The following is a 12,949-nucleotide window of genomic DNA, read 5'->3' on the forward strand; positions in this document are numbered from 1 at the left end:
ACAATATATTTTTTTTCCACATCAAGTTGAATTCCGTCTTGTTGGAAGCAACTTTATTGGATTTTTTTCGTAACCCCCAGAGTTATCAGTCCTTGGTGAAGGTTTTCTTTCTAAATTTGGTGTTTTATCCAGCAAAGTAGGCAAACATTATCATAAAGTGCACGCAATTTTACAAAAACGATATAATGACGTTTCAGGATCTTTAGAATTTGCAAATACTGTACACTGTATTTGCAAATTCGGTCTCAGGACACCAATTACCAATAATACTCCCGTTAAGTTTGAATCAAATTATAGTTTATGAAATTTTTATGGGTCTTTTCCACAACGTGACTGAGTTACTCTGTCTTAGGCGAGGGTATCATGATTTTTTCTGCTGGAAACTCAGATTTTTGTCCATTGAACAGCAAATTGACCACAGAACACAAGCTATTTACACACATAATATATATGGCCCAATATGGCCAATAAAACCAACCTTTCTTTAGAGTCTAGACACGGTTTTGGGCCTTTTTAGCCTTCAAAAAGTAATGCAGCTGTAGAGCATAATTTGAATATTCTGTGTATTGCAGTACAGTATAAAAGGATTACTCTACCTCTGGCTCTGCTTAAGTTGATCTACCTATAAAATCATATACTACTTACTGAGTGGTAACTTCCTATATAATACGCATGCATGAATAGTAATTGAACCCCGGAATATGGGGGATATATTCTAAATTGCCAACAATTATCAGCTTGAAAGTGAAGCAGAGATTTTAGGGTGCTGCAGAAGAATTTGATATTGTTTGAATTCAGCACACTTGTTATATAATTGCGAGTTGAAGATCAGCTCCATCAATTATAATTTGATTCAAACTTCCAAACGGTAGTATTATTGGTAATCGGTGTCCAAATTTCCTAAATCAACTTCAATTAAAAAACAGAAGAGTTTGGTTATGTTAGTTATTGGAAACTAAAGATTAAAACGGAAGGAACACTAAAATATACTCCCTGATATAAAACTATTTAGGTGACATTTGTGTAATTGTGCAGTATTGTATACAAAAGTTGGGTTGGGTTGGATTAGTTTTTTTGGATTAACGCAACTGAAATCACGTCGTATTCTAATTTTTTCAACTCAGTTTGTTTGTTGGGCCAATAAATACTAAGGAAGCAAACATCAGTTTGAGATTGGCTAACTGAATTAAGTTGAAAAAGTCTTTGGTACACTGTACTGTACACATTCACATCATGGAAGATCTGATTTCTGTAAAAATATCAGATGATATTGTTGGCACCAAATTCAAATGGAGTCCGCTTTAAATGGTGATAGTTAAAGTGACATTAGCTATATTTATAAATAAGGTTGCATATATGTCCTTTTGTTGATTTACCCCACAAACAGATTGCCTCAAAAGGATATTTCTTTTGTGAGATTGAATTTAAATCCCATGTTGGTGTATGTTCGTGTATCGCCTATGGACATAGTTGGCAGTTGGGACCATAATAGTGAAGTGCAGCAAATAAATTCGGATATTTTAATACTGGCTACTTTTAAATTACCATTATTGAAATGTGATTTATTCCATTATATAAACCATGCTGTTCTCTTTAGTTACATGGTATTTTTAGACCCATTAGGGAGTTATTTATAAAGTTCATTTTGTAAGTTAGCTTTAAGATACCAATATATGAAACTGAATTAAATGCAATTACATTTTAATTAAAATTCAAACAACTGTAATATACGTATTTCTCAAGTGTTATTCTACAGTGGCGGACAAAAAACTGCATCACTTTTGAATTTGCAAATAATATGTTTTGTGCTGCATTGTGGGTTGCAGAAACGTTCGAAATTCATTTGTTAGATGGGATCTCTGTGAATGAAATCCAAAATAAAAAGACTCCACCCGATATACCTAATTGCCATAAATATCTTCCCAAAGGGTAAAATGTGTAATTAATGGAAATATGAGATGCAAATAGCAATCATGACAACCAAACATACATTTTATTGCATTTACGTGTACAAACTGAAATGGCAAGTTAACGTAATAGTATTATGTACTGTAAATCAGCAAAATAAATCCTCAATATTATGTTGTTCCTCCTCGAGCTGCAATTACAGCCTTACAAGGATCTGGCACAGAGTTAATCAACTTCTGGATATACGGTTGCCCAATTTCGTGGTACCACACCCTTACAATGCTCTCCTGCACTTGAATCTTACTTGTTGCACTTGAATCTTACAATTTTAGACGACATTATGTACCAGTAATTTTCAATAGGGTTCAAATCTAGACTGTTGCCGGGCAAGTCCAATACTGTAATGCCAGCATTTATGAAGTACAACTGCACCTTAAGGGAGAAAAACTAGGGAAAACATTGGTGTGACTATGTTTTAAGCCTTGTGAGGCAAGAAGGCAAACTCATCATTAAATCTAAATAGCATAAAACTTAATCAATTTTGCTGTGTGGCAAAGTACTGAGTCCTGTTGAAAAATGCAATTTTGGACGTCTGTGTAGTGATCCCTAATAACGGGTTTCATGCACTCCTCCAAGATAGCAGTACAGGTTTCTGCATTCACTGTTCCTTTAATAACCTTAATTCGCCCCACCCCTTTGCTTATTATGCATCCCCAGAACATCTGACCGGCGGGGAACTTTACAGTCGGTGTTATGTAGTCAGGATGGTATGCCTCTAATTTTCGTCTTCTGGCATATCGCTTCCTGTTCGAGCCATGAAAGTTGAATTTCAATTCGTCAGAAAAGATGACAGTGTCCCATCGCTCCTTTGTCCATGAAACATACATTTTAGCCCAAGCAAGTCGCTTCTTCCTCATTTGTTGGGTCAACAAAGGCTTCTTCTTGAGCCGATAGGCATGCAGACCAATCACATTCCGAAAGCCGTCTTTGGACAGTTCGTGAGACTTTGAGATGGCCTCTGGTGTTTCAACACCAGAGGCCATCTCAAAGTCCAGTTTTAGATCAGGAGCACTAGCATGACGATTACGAAGGCATAGCCGTTTCAAATATCGATCTTGGGAAGGCGTAGTCACTCTCTTACAGCCTAATCCAGGTATTCTCTTCACATTACCGGTTTCACGCTTTAATTTCAGCACCAGGGATACTGTTGACTGGCGGCAGCCTATTTTATCAGCTACAGCACGCGTAGAAAGCCCTTCCTGGGACAGAGCAAAGCTACACTTTTTTTTTTCTTGGTGTCAACTGAACATATGGAGCCATCCTTACGCCTCTGCAAAACAGGACAGTAATGAGCGTGTATACTCTTCCATCGCTGATGAAATACCTTGCAATTACTGTCTAATGTAACAGAAGTGTTATCTGACGCAATACCTTTGCTTTGTGACCAACAAAACGACTGTAATCAAACAATATCTTATTCGTTTCACTACAAATGTTACTTTTTTTAAGGTGATGCAGTTTTTATGTCCGCCACCTATGTATTGGTTCTACAATATAGGCACTTATCATTGCAAAAATTTCTTCTTAGAAACTTCTCAGAAACTTACTGTATATTAATGTGCTCTTGAAGCTTCGGATGCATGTCTTTCCTCATGGCTAGAACGCTGTTATATGCACCATACAAACCTTGAGAAAGGTGAAAACCACATCGTCCTTCTGAGGTCATGAACTTAGTAGCTGAGAGTTGTAGTTCGGTGACATCATCCAGAATTACATGTGTACCTTGAGCAACTTTATTCAATAGCGATGGAGAGCGCATGACAGCAAAAGAAGTTGTGTGGTCTTTCATACTTCCCATAGAGAAGAAAACATGACATTATCATTGTACTGGAAAAAGAAAATGATATATCAGTAATGTAGAACTGAATTTAAAATAACTAATTAAAGTATTTCGAATTTTAAAATTCGTTAAATTAAGAGTCACTGAATTGTTTTCTATCTTCCTAAAAATAATGAAACTTTTTTTTAAGTATTTTTTGAAGTGACTAGTTATTGTTCAGTTGGAATCATAAGCGCAAAGGATCTGCCAGGTCCTGAGCGTTCTCGCGGTAGCACAACGCTTATAAGCACTGTCCTTCCCATCTTAGTGGAAAATGTTCGTGTTCGAATCCCGTCAATGACTTTATTAATTTTTATAGGATTTTTTCGCAACGTAGCTGATTTAGTCAGGCTCAGGTGGTATTACCAAGAGATGTCATTATCATGAGATGTCAATATAATGTGTCTGTAAATTGCGTGTGTTCTGAGGTTGATTTGCTTGTTTGCTGAACGAATAACACCCGACTTTAAAAAACCATGCAACCCTGCCTGAACTGACTATCTGAGACATGTTATGAAAAAAAGCCTAAAAAAATCCCTTGCGTCATTGACTGGATTCGAACTGAATACTTTTCCACTGGCTTTTGGAGGACGATGCTTACAACAAATGTTAGAGGAGAACTTTTGTTTCCTCATTCAAAATTAGCTAATACAGTCACTAGCAAATAGCTGCGAGAAATTGTGGTTACCTTGAAAAATGTTTCTGTTATTGTTCCCTTGTTAATGATTGGGAGGACATTGGGATTGTCATGAAGGTCGTCCAGAGAGTTTATCTCAGGACCTTCTGTATTTGTGGCCAACACAGATGTCAGAGATCCTCTTAAGATGGACATGAGTATGAAAACAGGACTGATGATCCAAAATATATAAACTATTCTAATGGATGGATTTCTTTGACGCAGTTGACGACCACCAGATATACCTGAAGGAAAGATAATAATAACACATGACATGTATAAGTGTATAGTAAATAAAAACGATATCTATTATAAATAAACGATGAACATTAATAAAATACTCCCTAATGCTTCAGCATACATTTACGAAAAAAATATTCGATATATCTTGCAGGATTAATAGATCAAAGCTGTGGATAAAACTATTAACTTCAACAGTACCTTGAAATAGTAAAAGAGCCACGAAATTCCAGAAATATTTCATCCAGACAGTAACTATCTTTTGCTTTGTATGTGGTTCACAAATGATTTGAGTTGAAGAGGCGACTGTTGTGGCAGTAAATAATGACAGCAGAAGAGCAACCCACACCTGAATGAAAGGAGATGTTTTAAATTAAGGATAAAACTAAAAACGTCAGTGGAGTTTTCATTAGAAAGTGTCTTATTGGTTATCAATATTTAACAAATTGATATATCTGATCAGTTCCATATTGAGAGTTAACAGTGCGTTAAGCTTAAAAATAAAAGGAGACAACACGGATTTCCTAAATTTTGTTTTTGGGACAGAGAAACTCAGAGAATCGGTGAAATTTTCTCGACTTTAGAGATAATCAGTGGATGCGCCAGGAAATTGGATCATGACATGAGGCATCTTTAACTCTGAAATCATCCGAAAACTGCAGAGTGGTTAGACCTATCTTCCATCAGATCCATTGGTAGGATATCCGGACATGCAATCTCTCACAAACCCGAACAAATTTATCAAAACTCTAGACGATGCCTGTCGTAGTTTATAAAGAAACAGCAATGGGTATTTAAGGAGAGACAGTGCGTAATGTCTAGACATCAGCTACAAAACAGCCCTGGATTGTTTCTTATCAGCGTTGGTGAAGGCACTGGTCTTCCCGTAAACGCAGCTTAATCTTTTCTTCTAAGACCAATTTATAAAATAGGATTTTATAGGGTTGTCTTGGTTATGGTTTTAATTCTGTCAAGTCTTTCGAAAAGAATGGCTAGAGGATATAGAGGGTGTCTTAAAAATGCACTGCATAACTTCAGGAATGAGTTCCTCATATGTAGACAATAAAAATATTTTATATCAACATAGTTCCGGAAATGCTTGGTTCCTGAGTTATTAACCGGAATGGCTTATCTCCCGCAGATGATTTCCTTCATCACAAGGTACTGACAGAATCTGGTGGTATTCCATTCAGACCATGTACTCAAATCAGGAGCAAGCGGATATGCACTTAATGTACAGTTTTGCGGACGGCAATGCTCTGCAGGCTCGTCGTTTGTACCGCGAAAGGTTCCCAGAACTAAGATGTCCAGACAGGAAAACAAACATACGTGTTCTGATTCCAGGTGTGTGCTGATTCTGCGTGCGCTGATTCTGCATCTGCTGATTCCAGGAGTGGCATGCACAATATCCAAAATCTCCTCCTGTACTTCTGGAGTCTAGATCTTGGTCGTCCTCTGTCGGCAGCACGAGGTGTAAAGGTCCCATGTTCACCAAGGCGAGTACATGGTCGGAATGGAAAACCACCAGATTCTGTCAGTATCTTGTGATGAAAGAAATCACCTGCGGGAGATAGACATTCTGGTTAATAACTCAGGAACCAAGCATTTTCGGAACTATGTTGATATAAAATATTTTTATTGTCTTCATATGAGTAACTCATTCCTGAAATTATGCCGTGTATTTTTGAGACACCCTGTATACGAATCATTAAAATTGCGGAATTATATGAATGGTTAAAACTGCGCCACACGTGGAGAATGGAGAGGGGTTTCTTGAAACTGATGGGGAAATTTGATATTTTTGTTTATTTCTTAAGTTCGGGCGGTCCCAAGACAGATTATGGCAAACCCGCCACGTGTTTATATACATTGCTGTATCCAGCCAGGCCGTTCTATGTTATGTCACACATTCTGATCTATATCAGACTAGTATGATATATACGTCATCACACATAAGTTGGTTCCAGACCATACTCATCACAGAACTCAGTAATCAATACATACAAATCAATGAATTAGGATTGTAGCAGTTTATTCGCCCTGGTGCAGCACAAGGTGCTGCTCCATTGTGGATAAAATTGCTGTCTTATAAACTAGTATTATACCCTCCAAATTGCAGCTCAATGAACTGCGTAAACCGATTACCATACCTTCATATTACAGTACAAGGAACTGCAGAGTGCAGCACAAGAAACTGCAGAATGCAGCACAAGGAACTGCATCGTAACCGATTACCACCTGTTATCAATATGCACAGCGCAATGAACTGTACATCCTATGACACTTGTTCATCCTACAGACACAGCACCATGAGCTGCATCCATATGAATTCATGATACATATATTACCATCAATTCACAAAATCATGAAACTGTAATTCATCATGAATTTTACATCCATCGCCATATACGGTATAATAATCTGCATCATACCTATCTAGAAGCTTGTTCCTTTACTTTTCAATGGTGTTTTCCAACAAAACTCTTGTGGATTTCAACTTTTTAGCCAGTTAAGACAATATTTCGAAACCAAACTAAGCTGTACAGGAAGCCTTCAAATATTCTTCCATTTCAGATCAGCCATATACCAGACGGAGCCCCTACATATCAATGTCTCCGTGAAGCAATACGTTTGGATGATTTATTCCTGAAGTCCGAACACAGTTTAGAGTTTAGAGACAATCAGTGGCAGTAAATAATGACACTGCTGTCAGTTGTCCACTTAGTAAGCCTAAACGCATCGCCTTGTCCACCGAGTGCTAAATAGAATGGATCCACCTTAGTTTTGAGTGTTCATCGTTCCCTTCAAAAATATGTGCTTAGTCAGTTCGGAAGTCGTTTATATCTGTTTCAATTTGTAAACATGAAGAGTCTAACAGTATTCCAAGGAACATCAACATTTCTGGGAGCCATACGTGCACAAGAAGAGCAGTAACGATGGCCCCCCGCCTCTTCAAATCTTGCATTCATGTTAATGGGGGTTTACCTTAAACAAGTAGATTGTGTTACACGTTTGTGGGCTTGAAACAGTGGAGAGCCATAGAAACTTTGGTATTTTCTGTAAAAAGAAGCAAAGGACCATTTGTCATGTGACAGCATCAGTAGTGTACACCCTTTTTTAAATAATACAACACAATAACGTAAAGGACTACTTGCCATTCCTTTTACGCACCCTGTAAGGTCTTATTATGTGAATAATGGCCTTCTGGCTGGTGGTAAACATCTTAATATCACAAGAGGACTTTAAGTAACCACCACAATATTATTATTTAAAACAAAACAGGCAAGGCATTGATTCTGAGTTTAACTCGTGAATAACGTCTCCACTTACCTTTGATGAAAATATCTGTAAAAGGAACAACATGTTATTAGTGATGGGCAGATTTCTTCCCATTATACCATGAGATCCATCTCCAATTGGGGTACTAAAAACAGCTGCTTCAAATCGATCGGCAGTTGGTCCAAATGGTCCAAGGGCGATATCTGCTTCCTGGAATAAATTTAGACAAAGGAAGTTATGTGAAAATTTTGTTTACTTAAAATAAAAGACGAAAAAGAAAAAAAAAAACATACCTTTCTTGACAGCAAACCAATCATTCCAGTGAAATTGTTATCTCGTTTCAAACCCCATTCACCATCTGCTGGCGTTATCAATGAATAGCTATTAATTAAAATAAGAATTTAAAAAAAAGAAAGAAAGTATTTTTATGGAAAAGGGAGTAAGACTTTATAATTCCCATTTTTAAATCAATACTTGAAAATCCCACAGATTACATAGGATTAAATTTAAAACAGTGGACTTTATATCGCACTAACCTGCAGTTCAGTGATAGGGCGAGATTCTCAAGGAAATGTCCCATGATTCCACCAAGTTTGATTTCATTTCCATGAATTTCTTTAATGACCCAAGGATACCACTAGATTTAAGAACAAATGGAGAACGTGTTATTTGTAAATAAATGGTAATTTATCTATTAATTATTGTTGTAGTAGTAAGATTTTAGGAGCATCAGCAACTAAGGCCTTATTGCTATGTATACTGTCCATAAATCTGCGTGTGGTAGATTTTCGGTTTGTTGGATGAAAAGCCCAAGTTTCCGTGAGAAAAATCTATGCTTCAGTTTTAAAGGAGAGACAAAGGGCTAAATGAAGTTGTGTGTTACGTCATTCCTCAATGGAAGCATAGATCCATATTCAGTAGCTGTCCATTTGAACACAAGATTATATATTTTTTAATACTGCAACGTGGTCAGCTTGTGTCAGAGAGTCTTTCATAACGTTTAGTAATCTTTCGTCCTTTTTCTCCACACACGCGATATATCGATTAAAGAGATTAATGGATTTCAGAATACACAGTTGGTTTTTTGGAGAGTTCTCATGTGCGTAACGTGCTTAGTGTCTTCACGTGTCCCTGTGCATCTAAGAACTCGACTCCCAGTGGATGAATTTTTATGAAATTTTATATTTAGCTCTATTAGAGAGATCTATATAGCCATTACAAATTTTATTAAAATTGGACAAATAGAAATCCGGCATTTATTATTATTGTTATATTTTTCATATATATCACATAGGTTATCCATATGTTGTATCTGCAGCAATGGATATTACATTTGTTGTCGTGGGGGAAAATGAATGTTCTAAGCTCCGTTTTTGCTATCAGTTTACTAAATACATAAATTATTAATTATTAACATTTCCGTAGGATATTAATCAGAGTATAAACGAGAAATCCGCGGTATATTTCAATTATTATTAAAATCCAGGAGAAAATAAGTAAACTATATTACAAAAATGTTGACCGCATATTGCATGTTTCTGTTTGTTCATTTTATTAAATCACAGTTGATTCGTGAAACATGTGTTGCATTTCTGCATAACACAAAAAAGATTTTTGTGTTATGCAGAAATGTCCTTTTTCTAGTATAACTAGTCAACTTATGTTTAAATTGTGCCATTCGTTAACTGATCAAACAAAACAGTTAATTTTCAAGTAGTAGTAGTAGTAATCGAGGCATGTGATGCAAGAAAGCAAGCTTATGTAGCATCAGCCAAAAAAAAAAAAAAAAACATTTCACACATCCATTCCCTCTAAAAGTTTGTCCAGTTCCTCCTTGAATTTATTTAACCTATCAACTTGCACAACGACAGATGGAAGTTTGTTCCAGCAATTAACCACCCGCTGGCTAAAGGCAAATTTCCGAACATCTATTCTACAACTGTCTTTCTACAATTGGAATTTCTGTCTTTCCACAATTGGAATTCCTGAAGAGGATTCTTCCTCTTGCTCAGATCATGAACCTCAGGTTCATGATCTGAGCAAGAGGAAGAATCCCATCTTCCTCTTGCTCAGATTATCAGAATTGAGCCTGCTCAATCCATTCAAGGTCTTTCTTCGTAAGACCACTCCTTTCGTTCCCCACACCAATCTTGTTGCCCTTCTCTGTACTCGCTCAAGCAAATCTACATCCTTCCTAAAATGAGGCCTCCAGACCTGTACGTAGTACTCAAGGCGTGGCCTGACCATTGACTATATACAAAGGGATAATCACCTCCTTATTCCTACTATCAAAATTCCTGTATATCGTTGACAACACCCCATAACCTGCTCTGTCAGCCTGTCTACACTGCTCAGAAAACTTCATATCTGACTGCACAATTACTCCCAGTTTCAATGATGAATAAAATATACTGTTTTCCAGATAGCCCAAGTCAGTTCTTCTCCTCTTTTGTATGGTTGATTTACTAAATAAATAAACAAATCTCTTTGTAGGAGGGGTTACTTACCTCAACGTATGCAGCACGTAAATGGCGTGGATTTGGAGAAAGGACATGCAGAGACATGCTATAAATGTAAAAAGAAATATTTTATATTCGGTTTGATAATCATAAAGGATATTGTACAGTATATGATTTATCTTTATGTTAGTTTTATACGAAATGATTAATTCTTGATAAAATAAAGAGACGAAATAAGAGGGTTGTTTAAAAAGTAGTGGAATGAATATAACAAGAATAAATATAACAAAATATGACAATAATTATAATAACCCAAATGGACGAATCCAACTTACCTCGAGACCTACGCAATCACCGAGTATAAAAACAATATGGAGAAGAATTCGTTTTAAAGAGTAACACAGTACAACTCTGTTGCATTCAAAGCATTACATTTGCTAGTAATCTGTAGTTTACCATCAAATCTGGGGAATACTCTTCATGGCACGTGAAAGGTTGCAATACACTGAACTGAAAAGAAAAGCCAAGGTGTTGCGACAAACGTTTCCAATCTCCAGGTGTTGTGTTCTGTTTTGGAGACGGAATGCAATAATTCTAATGGATGCCTGTAATCGTATAAAGAGATCGATGGTACGAATAAGATTTGGAAGAATAATTTTCTAATTGTATTGCCAAATGCTGAAGAAGTGTGTTAAGAAAACCTATTTTTATTAAAGGAAAATCGTGAGAGGAATCATAAATGAGATCGCATTTCAAAAATGAAATAAGAATTTAAAGGAATTTCTAAAAGAAGAGTTCCTGTTTTGAAGCAATAACCAAAAATATTTTTGCCATCCCCCCCTCAATGGAAATGTGTGATTGTGGAGGAAATAAACGTGTTGATTCCGAAAATCATCATAATAAGTCTCTATCACGTCTACATCAAAAGATGTACCAACGTTTAATGTTAAAATAAAGGGATGCATACGTATAATTGAAGTTCGTAATGCAAGAAGAGTAAAAAATATTATACGTTCTCTATAACTCGTTTAACTTTGGAAAAATTATCATAAATCATAGCGAAATAGTTATATTTCAATAATATATAATCAGCATACCTGTAATTGTCCTTAAAAGTGTTTGCTACTAAGGAATTTTCTCTTGTATTCCTGGTCACTCTCCCTCACAAGGAACCAGCAGTAATCGCCTATCATTACAGGATCCCAGCGACCTTGGTACCGCTTTTCCAACGTGGAAATATCTTGATGAAACTGCTCCCCATGTTCATCACTCACATCTCCCAGATTTAGGGGCGAAAAATTCGAGATGGGGTTGAAGAAAACGAATTTTCAATGGCATCCCCATGTTTTTATAGCACTCGAGTAAATTAAACACTGTTTCACAGTTTTCTTCTTTCCTATTACCCAAAAAACCATGTATTTTAATGCCTTAAATGATCGCCAAGCTGCCAATTCAACTTCCTTTAGCTGGGTTTCAAAGACATCGTCTTTCAGAAGTTTCCTAATTTGTGGTCCTACGAAAACTCCTTCCTTAAGTTTGGCATCTATTAAATTAGGAAACGCACTTCTGAAGTATTAGTATTAGTAACGGCCGTATGGTGCAAGAAAGCCTATGGCTTATGCTGCACCAGCCAAAAAAAAAAAAAAAAAAAAAAATCCGAACAAAACAATGATAAAAACAAAAAATAAATAAAATAAATAATAATAATTAATAAATAAAAAAATAATAATAATAAAATGAAATAAAAAATAAATAAAAAGGAAATTAAACCTATCATCCTTATGCGCTTCCCTTACCCGAAAGTACTATCCAGATGACCTTTGAATTTCCCCAAACTGTCGGCCTCTACCACCCACGAAGGCAACTTATTCCAGTAATTTATAACTCGCTGGCTAAAATAAAACTTCCTGCAGTCCAATCTAAACATTTCCCCCCGTAACTTGAATTTATGTCCCCTAGTTCTAGCATCATTTATAATCTTGAAAAAAATTTCATCCTCATTCATTTTACTGATGCCTCTCAGAGCCTTAAACACCTCAATCAAATCTCCTCTAAGGTGTCTAGTTTCCAAACTCTGCAACCCACATATTCGAAGTCTTTCTTCATAAGGACGCCCTTTTGCCGATCTCACCAGGCGAGTTAGCCTTCTTTGCACCCTTTCAAGAAGCTCGATGTCTTTCTTTAGGTGCGGTCTCCATACTTGAACACAGTATTCCAAGTGTGGTCTAACATAAGCCTTATATAATGGGATTATCACGTCCCTATCTCTACTTGCAAAAGTTCGATAGGACACCATGGGCCTTCCTTGCAACCTGTTTACAATGCTCAGAGAATTTCATGTCTGACCGTATCGTAACACCCAAGTCCCTTTCCTCCAGTACTGGGTTTAGTTGAACTCCACCAAGTGAATAAGTTTTTTTGGGATTACTGTTTCCCAGGTGTAATACCTTACACTTTGTTGGATTAAAGCACAACTGCCATTTTTCTGACCATTCTTGAAGTCTATCT

Source organism: Mastigoproctus giganteus, chromosome 1, assembly GCF_048544385.1.
Source record: "Mastigoproctus giganteus isolate SK-2022 chromosome 1, ASM4854438v1, whole genome shotgun sequence".
Taxonomy (NCBI): domain Eukaryota; kingdom Metazoa; phylum Arthropoda; class Arachnida; order Uropygi; family Thelyphonidae; genus Mastigoproctus; species Mastigoproctus giganteus.